At 42.5% G+C, this 15,415-nt stretch overlaps 1 protein-coding gene across 1 annotated transcript in view; it reads right to left on the bottom strand.

Annotated features, from left to right (window-relative positions):
• Positions 1-12,459, bottom strand: part of INPP4B (inositol polyphosphate-4-phosphatase type II B) — a 295,449-nt gene extending 282,990 nt beyond the window's left edge. Inside the window, exon 1 of the mRNA XM_074991914.1 lies at positions 12,413-12,459. The gene's annotated coding sequence lies outside the window, so the exon portion shown is untranslated. The remainder of the gene's footprint in view (positions 1-12,412) is intronic.
• Positions 12,460-15,415: the final 2,956 nt, after the last annotated feature.

Raw genomic sequence — 15,415 nt, 5'->3', positions numbered from 1 at the left:
TGGTGAAGGCTGATGGAATGACACCCCAGAAAGAACATTGCCCGAACACGACCACTGCTGGAGAAAGGCGAGAACATGCAGTGGGATGGCCAAGGTCTTGGAGAGGAGGTCCCTGGCCAGGATATAGCACCTTGGCAGACACAAATGGAGGCAGCACCTGCGAAGTCTGTCCAGTTTGACTACGTGTGTGGTAGCAGCCATGTGCCCCATAAGCTTGAGGCAGGCATGCACCATGATGGTGGGGGACAGGTATTCCACCAGAACGAGGTCACACAGAGCCTGGAACCTTTGTAGAGGCAAGGTTCTGGTGGTGGTGGTGTTTATGTGAGCTCCAATGAACTGTAATGATTGTGTGGGTTGGAGCATGGACTCCTCATAAGTTATGTGGAACCCGAGACTCAACATGGTGGTCCATGGTGATGCGCCCCATCAGCAAGGCCTCCATGAATGACAGTCCCTTCATAAGGCAATCATCCAGGTAGAGGAAGATGATAACCGAGTGCCGATGCAGATGGGTGGCCAAAACAGCCAGATTTTGGAAAACACTCTGGGTGCAGTGGAGAGTCCAAATGGGAGGACCCAATACTGATAATGATGGGGCCCCACCATGAAGCGGGGGAAGCGTCTGTGCACTGGATAGATGGTGATGTGGAAATAGGTATCTTGTAGGTTGAGAGCTGAGAGCCAATTGTTTCTGTCCAAGGTCGGGATAATGGTTGCGAAAGTTGCCATTTTGAATCATTGGCAGAGAAAATATTTGTTGTGCCTCCTGAGATCAAGGATGGGTATCCACTCCCCATTCTTCTTTTGAGTTAGGAAGTACATGGAATAAAACCCCCTGCCCCAAAACTCTGTGGGAACCAGTACGACATCTCCCAGACTGAGGAGGTGCTGAACCTCTTGATTGAGGAGATGCTTGTGAGAGGAGCCCCTGAAGAGGGAAGGGTAGGGGCTGGATAAGGGGTGAAAGATGTAAATAGGATAAAATATCCCTGGGCCACTAGCTCCAGGGACCTGCTTGTCTGAGGTAATGGTGGCCCAGAGGTGGAAAAAGGGGAGGAGGCGGTGATGGAATGGGTAACTCCCAAGTTGTGTGTCAATTGAAACAGAAAGGCCTTTCAGACTCTTGACTGCACCCTCAAAACTGTTTATTGGGTTGCAGAGGGCGGGACACTGAGGACTGCTGGTGATGTTGTCTAGTGGGTCATTGCTGTTGGGACCTCTGTCATTGGCATGGCTCAAAATATTACTGCTCTTGGTGCTGCTGGAAATGCTCCCATTGAGTCTGGTACGGAGAAAGTAGCTAGCGCGCTTCGGTGTACATGCCCAGTTTACTTAGTGTGGTGCGAGAACCCTTCATAAAATGAAGGTCCTTATCAGCTTTTTCAGCAAATGGGTGTTGCTTATCAAAGGGGAGGTCCTCCAACTTTTGCTATAGATCCTTAAGAACCCCTGAGGGCTGGAGCCAGGATGCGTGCCTCATGACTACAGCGGATACTGTGACCCTGGCTGTCATGAATGGAACACCACAACATCCATTGCTGACTGCAGGGCTGTGCGGGTGATAATATGACCCTTGCAGATGACATTGAAGAGGGCTAGGCGTTGTTCCTTGGGCAAGGCCAGGACTAACTCTTGTAATTTTGAATAGTTCCAGTAATCATAAGCAGCTAACATGGCCATATAATTGACTGCCCACAGCAGCAGCATGCCGGACAAGTAGACTTTACACCCTCTAATATACCACTTCTTGCTTGATTTGTCCTGGGGAGGGTGGAGCAGAAAGATTTTGTTTTCTTGCAGACAGCATCCACCATGAGTGAATTTAGCGTGTTAATGAATAGAAACTCAGCATCTTTGGAGGCCACAAAGTATTTCTTGTCAGCCCTCTTGTTCGTAGGAGGACAGATGCCAGCATTTGCCATGTAACATTACTGGGGTCCATAATTGCCTCATCTGTCGACATCACAATTCTAAAAGAAGGGGACTGCAGGGTGCGAAGAAATCTGTATTGTTTAAACAGCACGTCTTACAGGTCCTTCTCCTGTGCCTGGGCCACCTTCTGGAAGAGCTATTGGAAAGCACTGGAATCATCCACTGGTGGAAGTGACACCGAGAACACCGAGTCCTCGGTGCTGGATCATTGGGATGGAGGACACAGTGCTGATACAAAAAGCTGAGGCATAGGAGGATGATCCCCAGATGCCCTGATGGTGCTGAAGGGACATGAAAGCAGGGTGACCACACCTGCCACAATGACCATTGCGGTACTGCCCTGCGATGATGGAAGTAATGGTGTGCGAACCATGGTGGGGGAGGGCTCCATGTATGCCATGGTGGGTGGTACATCTTCCCAAATGGAATGCATAGGACTGGAGTGTTGAGAGGAGAACACACTCCTACAACTGGCATAAGTAAGAGGTCTAGCTCCCGGGCCACATGAAAGCTCTGATCACTGGGACAGGCATGGGGAGGCTGGTAGCACCAGCCAGGCCCGGTGCGGACAGCTGAGCGATGCTGGGCCTCGTGCCAGATATGCTTCCAGTGGTGAGTTATGTTGCTATTTCAAGGTCATGGTGCACTCTGGTGCCAGAGGTTCCAGTGAGTCAGTGTCTCAGTGCCACTTTGGTGCCACCTCCAGCACGGCAAGGGATGGGTGGTGGTGGTACTGGGTCCTGCATTTGGTGCAAGAGGTGCAACAATTTAGAATGGTACCACTTGCACACCAGGTCCAGCACACAGAGCAGGATCTTGATCTTCAAAGACCTCTTGCTCCCCCGGAAAGAGGCAGCTGAAGCCAATGGTGCCAACAGCATCAGAGGTGCTGAGTGCTTATGACTCAGTTCTGAAAGTGCTCTCTTCAGTGTCCGCTGCCACAGGAAGGGTGCCAACCAAGGCAGAGGGACGTTTAGAATCCTCACCTTTGGTCTCTCATGCCAAGTCTTTAGCAGACAGCTGATCCAGGGCAGCTGGTTGGAGGGTCTTTTCATAAACAAAAGTCTTAAGCCTGTCGCAGTAAGGCTGGAACAGTGGGTGCAATATTGGGTCTGGAGGCCCTCACTGAAGCATTTGATGCAGGAAGCATGGCCATCAGAGACCGGCATGGCTTCCCTGCACATTGCACACCACTTAAAGCCCAGGGATCCCAGCATGGTGGTGATGCAGCAACAGTTCCAACACTAACTTAAAAGATTTTTTTTTTTACACTATCTAACGTTGGAATTCTAACAGGCAGAGTAACTTGGATAGGGAGTCTACAATAACTATCTATCTAACTTTGTTTTCCAGAGAGAGGACAAAACTCCATCGACAACCAAGGATGGCAGAGAAGGAACTGAGGAGTTCCACACTGCACACAAACCAGATAGCATGAGGTGCTACTGAGCAAGTGAGGGAAATCATGGCTATAGAAGAATCTCTGAGTGCTGGCGAGAGGATGCACCAACACCCAGAGCAAAGGAACTCTGAGTGGAGCACCCACAGGACACTTCTCAAAGAAGAATATGGCCATTTTTTCTATTAGAACTGTACTTTGTGCTCAGACTCACATCCATCCTTGCCAGAATATTGGTTATGAATACAAGGAAACAATTTCAGATGACCAGATGACACAGCTCCTCCATGAGGAAACAACAGGTTCCATGTCGGAACTTCCAACTTTATGACTATGCACAAGTCCATTGCTGACCTGCCTGACAGAGGTGTGAACTGTTTAATGATCAGACTTCAGGAAGAGGGAAGAAGAAAAACACTTACACTCCCAAACAAATGCAGATAACAACATGTGCCATTATTTGATTAGAACTAGCAAAGAACAAAGTATCTAAGTATTTAAAAATCTGACCTTATGGTAGAGTCAGATGTAGATAAGAGATGAAAGGGTCAAGCCATTTAAATAGGCAAATATTGGTAATACATAACAATGGAAAAATTGATGCCAGTGGACAATACTATTAACATTGTAAAAGAAGGTCTATAAAAGGTACAGAAATGATCATTAAAACTGGTTGGGTATCAAAACTAGCAAGCTTGAGAAAGTGTTGCCAAAACACCAAATGCAACAAGTTTTACAACTAAAATGCAAACCTATTAAAATATACTTAATTTTCTACATAAAAACAAACAGTAATTTTGCATACAAGCATTCTGCCACCAGCCAGAAAGAAGAAAACTGCTTAAATTTACCCCTTAGCTCTGGCAGTCAGAATTACCATATATTAAGTACTTCAGGCATGCTGTATCATTGAATATACATGAACCCTTAATGGACACCATGAAATGGGGGGGTGTTTGGGGGACGGGGAAGAGGGATGTTATTCAATGTAGTCTGGCCAGGTATGGACCAATTTTGAGGCTCCAACCTTCATTCCAAACTGCATTTCAGACGCATTATGGTCAATGTATATCAAGGATTTTGTAATTCTAAAATTCATCATTACAATTCCATCTGTCAGATAAACAAGGGTGCAATTTTCTATTATCATGACAGCCTACAAAGGTTCCACATCAGTGCAAATATGAAGATATTTTAGTTTGCAGATCAAACAATGATGGACAATTATTCTATCTACAGTGTCAATGTCTACATGCAATAAATTCAAATACCAAAAATATACAAAATGTGAATGTATTGTAAGCTATTTTCAAAATAAAAATTAATTGTTGGGTCTCTTTCTTTCCATAATAAATAGCAAGTAATTCACGCTCAAGACAAAAAGAAATTAATCATAGAGTTTAATATAACTATTATTTCTAGAGGTTGAACCTCTTTAGTCCAGCAACATCCATAGTCCAGCACAATTTTAGTTAGCTAGATGTGCACCTATCATGGGTGTAGCCAAGTTTCATGCAGTCCTATAATGTTTGTTTACAGTCACCAGTCCTGGCTCTCAGTGTTCTGTGCTGTTATTTATCCCAAATGCCTTCTGAGACTGCGTCTACACTACAAGATAAAATCAAATTTATTTATATCGATTTTCTAGTTTTGGAATTTATATGTTCAATTTTGACCATCCTCACTTTCACCATGCTCCCCACAAAGTCAAGTCATTGCTGCCACATATATATTGGCTAACACTGAGTCTTGCAGTAGTGCATTGTGGGACACTATCCCACAGTTCCCTCATCCCCGTAGCATTCTGGGTATACTCGCTAGTCTTGACGTCGTCTTCCCCCATTGCATTGTCATCATTCCCCTACTGATCTCTGAAAATATGTCGATCCCTGGAAATAATGTAGAGACCCTCAAAATTAGAAGAAAAAATTTTTGGTTTCCCCAGACATTACATTGCCAACACGGGTGCAGCGACTGTATTCTCAACTGGTCATCCACTGATGATTGCATGCATGTGATCCCAGAAAATAACACAGGGGCCCGGAATATTTTTTTTAAATTAAGAAGATTGTAGGAAGAAAGAATATTTGGTTTCCCCATATACTACATTGCCATCACGGGTGCAGCACCTGCACAGACAGAGCGGCAAACTCCCTGCAGGGGCTATTTGAATGGGTAGATGCACTCACAGCACTAATAGCATAGAAAGAAAGAAGCCATTTCTCAGGCTGTCATACTAGCATGAGAACACAGCTAAAGGCTCACTGCTCCCACTTGGAAATTCACGCTCTTCCTGTTACTGGAGAGCAGCGGCCAGAGTGGAGCACTGAGAGGGGCATTGTGGGTTACATGCGGGACACGTCTGGAGGCTAATTAATTTGCTTTTAAGATGTGGGGCTTTCATATGGGCCTTTAATTGAACTTCTGAATTCGAGCTTGAGGCGGTACCCATCAAGTAACTGAAGTTTTGTAATCTCAAGATTACTGCACCCAAAATTGAGCGAATGGTCTTTCACAATGAAGACAGTCACATGGTAAAATCGAGCTATCTGATTTAAATTCATTTTAGCTCATAGTGTAGATGTAGCCTAAGAGTCCAGTAGGCAGTGGAAGTCCTAGTAATACTGCTGGATAATACTGACTTCCTGTGGTCTGGCAAAATTCTCTGGTTTCACACCGGTTGGGTCCTGAGTATGCCAGACTACAGAAGTTCAACCTGGAGGTTTCTTTCTTTCTTTTCTCAAATTACCAAGCATTTTCCCCCAAATGTTAGTAATAAAATACCTCTCAGGCTTAGATTTTTAATCCCAGCTAATATTTAGATGAACTGAAATCTCCCAAAAATAAAGATTTATTATGGAAAATCCTAAAATGTCCTTAAATCCATCGAGTGGTGCAAGGACAGGATCATTATATTTATGCTGAAATATAGTCCACAACAACAGTATTCCACATATGGACAAAACATTTTATACTCTAAAGCCAAGAAGTAGGTGTAGCAAACAGGAATGGTAAAGCCATATGAAGCACAAAGATGTTTACCCAGCATCTTACATCCCGGCCAGGCCCACCAATGTGGGGGTGAGGCTGCAGTTATCTCCTGGATTCCTTTCACACACTGAGGCAGTTCTGCTGTCTGTGTGCAGCTGTGAGAGAATGTGAGGCAGCGGGGAAATGTTGTGGTCTAGATGGCACTGAGAGCTGACTGCTCTTGGGCTCATCCCTGCTTCTCTTGGCCCCAACCCCTACAGGGTACGCAGCCGGGCCCACCTCCCACCTAGTCCCAGGACCCACAGTGACTGTCAGTACCACTTTTCACGGCTCATGATTTAGATAAATTCCTGGACTCTACTGAAGGCAATGAGACTTTTATCATTGATTTCAATGGGGCCCAGTGCTCATCCTTTGTGGGAAATAAAAATTTTCAGATCATGCCACAATTTTCTCATCAGGGTCCACATGACAATAGTTATGGTCCCTTACGGCGCCTGTAATTCAGACAAAGAATTCAAAGAAAGTGACGAAAAGTGAAGGCTCAGGGACAGCACAGGGAAACAGCCTCTCTCAGGGCTGGGGAGGGGTGGGAGGAAGGAGCAAAGGAGGCAGATGTCCTGGGGCCTTGCAATTTAAAAGGGCCCAGGGCTCTCAGTTTCCCACAGCGCAGCTGGAGCCTTGGGCCCTTTAAATATCCACCAGAGCCCCATGCAATGTGGGCCAGGTGCCCCTGAAGAGCTGGCTGGTGGGGCTTCCTTCCACTTGCCCAGCGGTCCAGACAGGCTCTCCACAGCCCTGGTCTTGCTGCCTGCCCCCTTGATCTTTTGGAGCAGTCTTCCCACCCCCACCACCCCGCAGTGAAAACAAGTTTATTAAAAAAATCATTGGTCCATATCATCTCCACCCCAGTTTAACAGCAGTAGCTAGCACTTCCTTCATCTTCAACATGGTTTCTAAAGATTAAAAAGTGACACTGTAGAGTAGCTTAAAGCCCAGAATTGCTTTCTTTTTCATTTTTAAATATATACCTGAAATTCATCTTCTCTATGTGCCCCATTAGGTAGATATTTCCGCAAATTCCTAAATTGTGTGTGATCTGGATAATGTTTCACTTTAACAGTAAATGATATTCATGAAGTGAAACAGGTAATAAGAATAAAGCAGCGACAGCTCCAGAATGTCCCTGGAATAGACACTGTCATTAAAACAGACTGAAGTTCAACAATGCAACAGCACTGAAAGCACAGGCTTCCATGAAAAGTTGTTTTAAACTCCGCACTTGTCAACCCAATTTTAAAACAAACTTTTATTGTACTAACCATACAAAAAAAATGACAGGAGGAATTCCAAGCTGCATTAGACTTTAGCCTGCTTTATTTTAATTGATTAGTTATAAAAAAAAATCCTTATGCCGCAATCTAATAAATTCCATGGAGTGTTTATGGACAACTATTTGCAGCACACTTGCTCAGCATCTACACTTTCAAGTGACAGCTACTCTTTTCTAGGGCATATTTTAAAACAATGATTTTTATGCCCAACACCTTTAAAAAATGTTCAAAATGCCCAAAGGTTTTTCTCTTTGCTCACACTCACTGGCAAAGAGTAGTTCCGAATTTCTACCACAGTAGTGGAAAATGGTTGGGCATATTAATAAGCCACTGTCATTCCAAAATATAAAGCACCATTACAACTAACCACCATATGCTGTAACAAAAGTAGAATGGAAGCTTTGATACATAAATTATATCTGCACAAAATCTCTAACACAGACATCAGAGGTTCTTAAGCCACGAAGCTGACTGAGTTCTATATGCTGATGCATTTCAGGTTCAAATTAGTAGTGATGAAATCATCCCATGGTTACCGAGGATGCTGAGTTAATCTTCCTTTCCAAATTAATTTTTTTAATCAAAGAAAGAATTTAATTAAAAATTTATCTTCTTTTTTAGTGGGGAAGGCAATTCGGAATAAATATGTAAGTTACCCATATAATCTCCATTTAGGTCCCTCATGAAGAGAGCCTGAAGATATCTTAAATGAATATCACATGATACATAACTCAGTTTTCTCACATTGCTGAAGCATAACAATTTTCTTCCTTTAACACCAGCAGGTTCTGTCTCACACATCACCATATCCTTTTCACACACTTCATTAAGTCAATACTACACTTATTCTGGAAACAAGGGAGACCATATAATAATTTATTCAACATTGTGATATACCAGTAAACTAAATGTTGAACATCAATACTGCAGGCTTCACAAAATGTACTAAATACAGCCTTTGCAAAGGCAAAGACTGCTCTTCTATCTGGGAATAATACTACTCTTCCCACAGGGACACCCACCTACTCAGGAGGTGGTGTGATATAGAGAACAGAGACTAGTGTGTGACCCCAGGAGTCCTGGGTTCAGTTCCTTGCTCTGCCTTTGGTCTGCCTTGAGTAAATCACTTCAGTGCTTTGGGCCTCAGTCTCCATCCTGTTTAATGGGTACAGCATGTTGAGATTTACTGATGAAGAACACTACACAAGTGGTAGCTGATGTGAGTACTCTAAATGACAGGATCAAAACATATACAAGTGTATGTGAGAGAACTGACAGTCCTCAAAGCACTTTCTTTTCTGATGCATTCTTGCCAATCTCTGATATATCCGAACTAATACCCACCTCTGCTCCCCCAAATTTATCATGTGAACTGAGTTACTGAGTGCCCAGAACTGTCGGTAAAGTCAAAAGGAAAGAGCCAGTGTTAAACACTTCAGGATTATGTCCATACTTGCCACTACTATTAAGAAAACTCATGATCTCGGTCCTTGATGAATTCCCAAATACCTAGGTAAGTTCAGCAACAATTAGTAGGTCTTGTTCACACTTGATTACACCAACCGACCTATGCGAATCATAAACGTAACTATTTTCTACTTCCCTTACAGCTCAAGAGCACTGAACATCTCCACTAACCTCCAAACATTTCCTAACAAATACCTGCCACTCTTGAATACCACCTGCAGGTAGTAACCTGAATACAAATCATTCATGATGAAATCCTGATCCTGTTGAAGCCTATGGGTTTTTTAACACTGATGTCCCCAAAGGGGCCAGATTACGAAACACAATAGTTAACAAGCGTGACATATGTTACATTTCCCAATGAAGATAGCCTTGTTAGCGTTTGCATGGGATGGAAGTTTGCAGAGTGTCCTCTCTTCAGGGTGTAGTCTTCTTATCCTGGTGTTTTGCTGAATACCTGGCCAAATGTCAGCTGAATTGCTCATCATTGTTGAATTCTGAACTATACCGGCAAGGAATACTTATTTTTAATAATTCGTTTTTAATAATAGAAATACAGTCTTCTTCATAAACAAGTATGTTTCAGGCTATTTCAATGTGTTTTCTACTTCCAATCATTTTTTGTTTATAGGTATACACACCTTTCATATGGGCATGCATATATGCCCAGTTGGAAATTACTTGTCAATCGTTTTAGCAGAGCCATATTTGCTGAAGGTCTACCAATAAAACTTCATTCTTATTTCCTTCTGCCCTTTGAAAAGAACTGGAAAATGTTTAGTATACCTTTGCTAATTTTTTTATATTTTATTCCATACTTCAAAAAGGGTATTGAAAAATTGGGAAGAATTTGGTAGAGCTACAAGCAAGATTAAAGGTCCGGAAAACACATCCCATAATATGAAGCTTCTCACATTCAAATCAGCTTAGTTTTTTGTAAGTGGTCACAGGCTACAAGTAACAAATTAAGAATTTCTGATGGAAGGTAGTTCTAACCTCGTCGGGGGGGGAGGTCATCATTCAGTCTCATTATTGGCAGCTGAAGCTAGATAAATTCAGAACACAAATACTGTGCTAATGTTTAACTGACTACATTAAAGCACAGGAACTACTTACACAGGGATGTAGTGCAATCTTCAGTAATTGAAGTCTCTAAGTCAAGGCTGGATATAACTCTAAAAAACCACTGGTTCAGCTATAAGCAAAGGATCTGTTGAAGTGCTAAAGTATCACAATGGTATCTTCTGACTTTACAATCAGTCTGCAGAAATTTTCTTTCAAGAAGTGGAAAACAGATTCTATTCAACAGCCAGCAGTACCCTCTTCCTAATTGATTGCCCTTACAAGTAGTACATATTTTCAAGGAGTATCTTTCTTGTAAGTATTTGAGACACTTGTTATGGCTATTGGTAATAAATATAATACATATTTTCATGGGGAAAGTGCAACATTTCTTGAACCAATGTCTCTTTATCCAGGTGTACCATTATGGGACAGTCCTTGGGAAGGACTGGGCACACCCTCCATAATGCAAGACAGGAGGGATGGAGAAAAACCTCATTTCTCTGAGGAGAGGAATAGAAAATTATGACCATGAGAGAGGGGAGACCTGGCACCGTTATCAAATTGCTGGTATCAGAGGAGTTCTGTACTAGAAGTCTGAAGAGCTATGTAACCCCAGAAGGACTAAGATCACTGATCAAAAAGGGAGAGTGAAATCTGCTCTATGGTCTTAGCTGAGAGGCAGCTGGCTTTCAAATCACATTGTAGAGGCACAGGGCTTTAGTCCTTAAGGTTGTGGGTTCAGTCCCTCCTGCTGATGACCAGGGTTCATTGGCCTTACAGCAATATCACAGAACTACCAGGGCTATAGTTATAGCCTATAAATACATAATTGGAAAAGTCAAGTGATTCAGAGAGTTACATTAATCCCATGGCTCCTACTGTTAAAGTAAGTGAAATAAAAAGCCTTAGACTCCTTTTTGACTGATTCCTTCACACGGGATGCATGATACACAATTTAATTCCAATCCTGAAGAGACAGAGTTTAAAAGACCTTCAGAAAAATAACCACAAAACGCCAAACATCGAAGAACAAGTTTTAAAACTACTGACTTCTCAACTGGCACTGAACATTGACAGTCATCTCAGACAGCAGTAGCAAAGAGTCTGAATAATCTGTATAGTTTCTCTTGGAGTGGGAGGAATGGAATTTGGTGCTTGTAATCACAGCTACAGCCAGAAAGTCATCAAATGTTAGGCAAGTTTCCTCCCTTATATGCTAATATACCAACACCACCACAATTTTCTACACTCCTGCCAAGCAAGTTCTGAGCTTTTCCTGAGAAGTGATTATCAGTCCAGTCCAGTTGTGCCACATGCTTTGTGGGTGCATGTTGCAGACAGATGTCCACCAAAAATCACAATTCTTATTTCACTTGTGACACAAGAGAGATTTAAAATTTTAAATCTAGATGCTCTCAAGTGAAAGGTTTGTGAAAGAATTTGATTCCACCACCTGAATTTCAGTACATATCTTAAAATGGTTAGTGCTGTGGAAAAAGTGTTTGGTACTCATGAAAAATAAGAAATAATCATAATGTATCAATCCACTTCAGTTCTTGAAGAACTCAGGGACCATTCAAGCTAAAGTAAGGGAACAAACTGACATAAGAGGCTTTGAAACCTGGTTGTTATATTAGGCAAAATCCAAAACATAATTTCAAACACAATCATAGGTTGACAGCAATCCTGTAAGCCATTTCTACAGAAGGAAGGTTCATATTTTATCATTGGCAGTTAAAAATGCCATCCATATCAGGTGCAAATAAAAATCTTTGCATTCAAATTCTTATTTAGATTTACATGAAATAATTATGTTTGCTTAGCTGCTGCCTATCGATTCACATAAGTTAATATTGCTGGGCAGAAAACACATTAAATGAAAAATGGTCCAGATTAAGCACAGGTGATTGGAAGGGGGGAACTTGGAATGGCCATGCACCAACTATAGACTCATATTTAATGAACCAAAACATTAAATCCATATTTACTGTCAGAGGAGCTATAAAAGATATAAATTTTCATCTAAGTTGAGAAAAAGCAACTACAACATTTTGAGATACAGTACTCTTTTCAGACATTGGAATAAAGGCGGGGTGGCTTAGCTATTTACTGTAGAACAGGATAAAATCAGTCTAAATGTTTAGCAACGTTTGAAGAATTTTGTAAATATTGACAGTCATATAAAATGAACATTAAATATGCCATGCTGTGTTTTACTTACTGAGAACTAACAAAACAGCTGTTTTATTCCTCAAATTCAAAACACAGAACCATTCCAGAAAAAGTCGCAGACTTCAGAACACTGTAAGAGACAAATTGGACAAAACATTAGGATCTTTAACGTAAGGCATATTGATTCAGTTGCGAAAGAAACAAAAGCATAACCGTTTCTAGGCAAATGTACATGGGCATCCTTTGGTTACTGTTCTTTGTCACCCTGCTTTAGTCCAGTGAGCTAGAATAAGCAAAGACAGAAAAGATTGTACTAGAAAAGGAAAATATTATAGTTTGACTTCTCTTTTATGTGAAGATAACTAGTATTTATGTGCCAACTAATTTCTAAACCATCAGCCGATCCCTTTCCTTTCAACTTCTATACCTAACTAATGCTTACAGGAGATGACAGACTCACCACCTGGACAAGGTGGGGGCAGGGGACTCCAAGTTCCATAGAGGACAGGGCTGGGGGCAGCCCATCCTCAGTACCATCCGCACTGTAGTATACACCCCAAAGCCCTTCCTGCCCATCTCCCAGCCCCTCAGCCCTGCTTGGAGTGTGCTGTGATTTGAACAGGGCAGGGCTCCAGGCACTGCCACAGTAGCAGCACTGCTGGCCAGGAGTACAGAGCCCTTTTAAATTGTCAGGCCCCAGTGCACTTACCTACTTGCCCCGCTCCTACCCCACAATCAGCAAGCTTGCCAATGCTATTTAAATCACAAGTTTTTAAATCAGCTGATTTGATTGACACTCGGGATTCTGTTTAAAATAAGTAAACTTTTCAAGTGAGCAGACTCTAGCAACAACACAAAATACACAATCTTGCAATAGAAATCTCCATTTAATCTCCTCTTATAAAGTCTGTCTTTGAGATCACTTGAAACCTTAAATACTGCAACTATATTCCAAAATATATAACACACAAAATAATAAGTGATTTGGACCACTGCAGGGCACAATACTGAAGTTACTGGGGTCATGTTCTTTTTCACAAGCTGTTATCCTGTAAGGACACTGACCTTCTCTTTCAGCTTAATAATGAAATTCCTAGCCAGAAGAGTAATGCTACCATCTCCCTCACATTTTATTTTCTCTTTTATTAAAGTTCTTATCCCGTTTTATCACCAACACCTGATAATATATAATCATTGGAAAACTGCTCTTGTACATATTTCCTTATTATTAGGATCCTGGTGTTTCACAGAGCCACTCTTCTATTTCACGGAGCTTCAGAAGGCACAAATTAATCTCTCTATATATTCTGGTTACTTCCTTATCCAAGGAATGCCCAAGCACTGGAACATATCTCATCTTCTGTTAGTTTGCTGCAAAATTGTTGTCACGGGGCTATCCATGTGCTTTATGGAAATACGCTTCTGAATATGCATAACTGGAACACGTTTCATGCAAAATATTTTATAAAATACCATTGGAAAAGTTACCATCTATTAAAAATGGCTCTCCTATTTGTGTTATGTCATTTCCATGTTTTAAGTTAGAAATGTAACGTATAAACCTGTTTTCCTAATACAGACAAGGTTAAGTGAGGGTCATTAAGGATATTTCAGAAACCTGATCACTCACTTGTAAGATCAGTGATCTGTAAGTGAGTTTGTTCTTCCAATGGAACAGTAAATAGTAGAGGCTGAGAGTCCACAGAAGACCATATGTTTAGCTCACCTGTCAGCCATCTCAGACAACGTACTTTTCCACAGAACGTGAAAAAAGCTTTAAAATGAACAAACAGAATTCCCACCTTTGGCAAAATCTTTATAGAAGTGGAAAGCCAAACAGAAGGAGCTGCTTTCAGATGTCAGGACATCACTGCTTACTACCCAAAAAGACTGCTGGAAACATCTAAAACTGAGCAGGGTAAAGAATCAGGCACAGGCTGCGAGCTGTCCAGTATGTGAAAGAAGTTTTCAGAATAACTGGTGGTGAGATATACCATGTAAGCAGTTTCTTCGTGTATGAAGTTTGACTGGCTGTTTTGTTTAATTTTGCTTAGTAACTTACTTTGTTCTCTGTGTTATTACTTATAACCACTTAAATCCTACTTTTTATACTTAGCAAAATCACCTTTGTTTATTAATACACCCACTGTAAATAATTATTGCAGTGGGAAGCAGCTGTGCCATCTTTCTCTCTTTATGTAAGGAAAAGGGTAAACAAGATGAGCTCGCTCTGTGTAAACCTTGTCACAGAATAACACAAATTTATCTGAGGTTCACAAACCAACCTTCTCAATCCTCCCTAACAGGTCAGGCCCCTAGGAATGGCCTGCCTTTCCTTGTACATGGTACTGCATCTTCTTGAGGAAACACATGGTTGAGCATGCAGGACCACATATTCCCCATCCCTCAGATGTCCAATTCTCATTGACTTTCCTCATAGTTACGCCACAATGCAGGGCGGCATTGTCATGTCCCTGACAGGGAGCTCCCGACGTGGGATGAAGGTCCCCTCGGCCATCCAGGAGCCCACCCCCAAGTTCTAGAACACTCTGGTGTCGTGGACACAGCCAGACCAGCCCACACAGATATTCTGGAAGCAACCCTTGGCGTCAATGAGTGCCTGCAGGACCATGGAGTGGTAGCCCTTTTAATTCACATAGACCCTGATGCTGTGCCCCGTGGCCCAGATGGCGATATGTGTGCCATCCAGCACCCCAAAGCAGTTGAGGAAGCCCAAGTCCTCAAAGCCCAGGATGGTGTCTCATCCAGGTCCCCAACACAGATCAGCTGCCACAGAGGACCTTGCTGATAGCCTGGACAACCTGCAGGGCGTGGGGGAGACTCACTCGTGAGTGTGGGGTGGGGCTTCCTGATGGTGCCCCTTAGCAAGATACCCCCTTCATGTGGTCTAGGTGTGACCCAGACAGGGCGTACCTCATTGAGGACTGCCTCAATGGTGGCCCTACCCATGCTGAACTGGTGGCCGACAGATCAGTGACTGTCCAGGGTGGCCAGTTTCCAAAGGGCGATTGCCCCCCTTTTCTGGAGTGGG

This window comes from Carettochelys insculpta, chromosome 4 (assembly GCF_033958435.1).
Source record: "Carettochelys insculpta isolate YL-2023 chromosome 4, ASM3395843v1, whole genome shotgun sequence".
Taxonomy (NCBI): Eukaryota; Metazoa; Chordata; order Testudines; family Carettochelyidae; genus Carettochelys; species Carettochelys insculpta.
The sequence above is the reverse complement of the archived record's forward strand: the minus strand, read 5'-3'. Positions and strand labels throughout refer to the sequence as shown.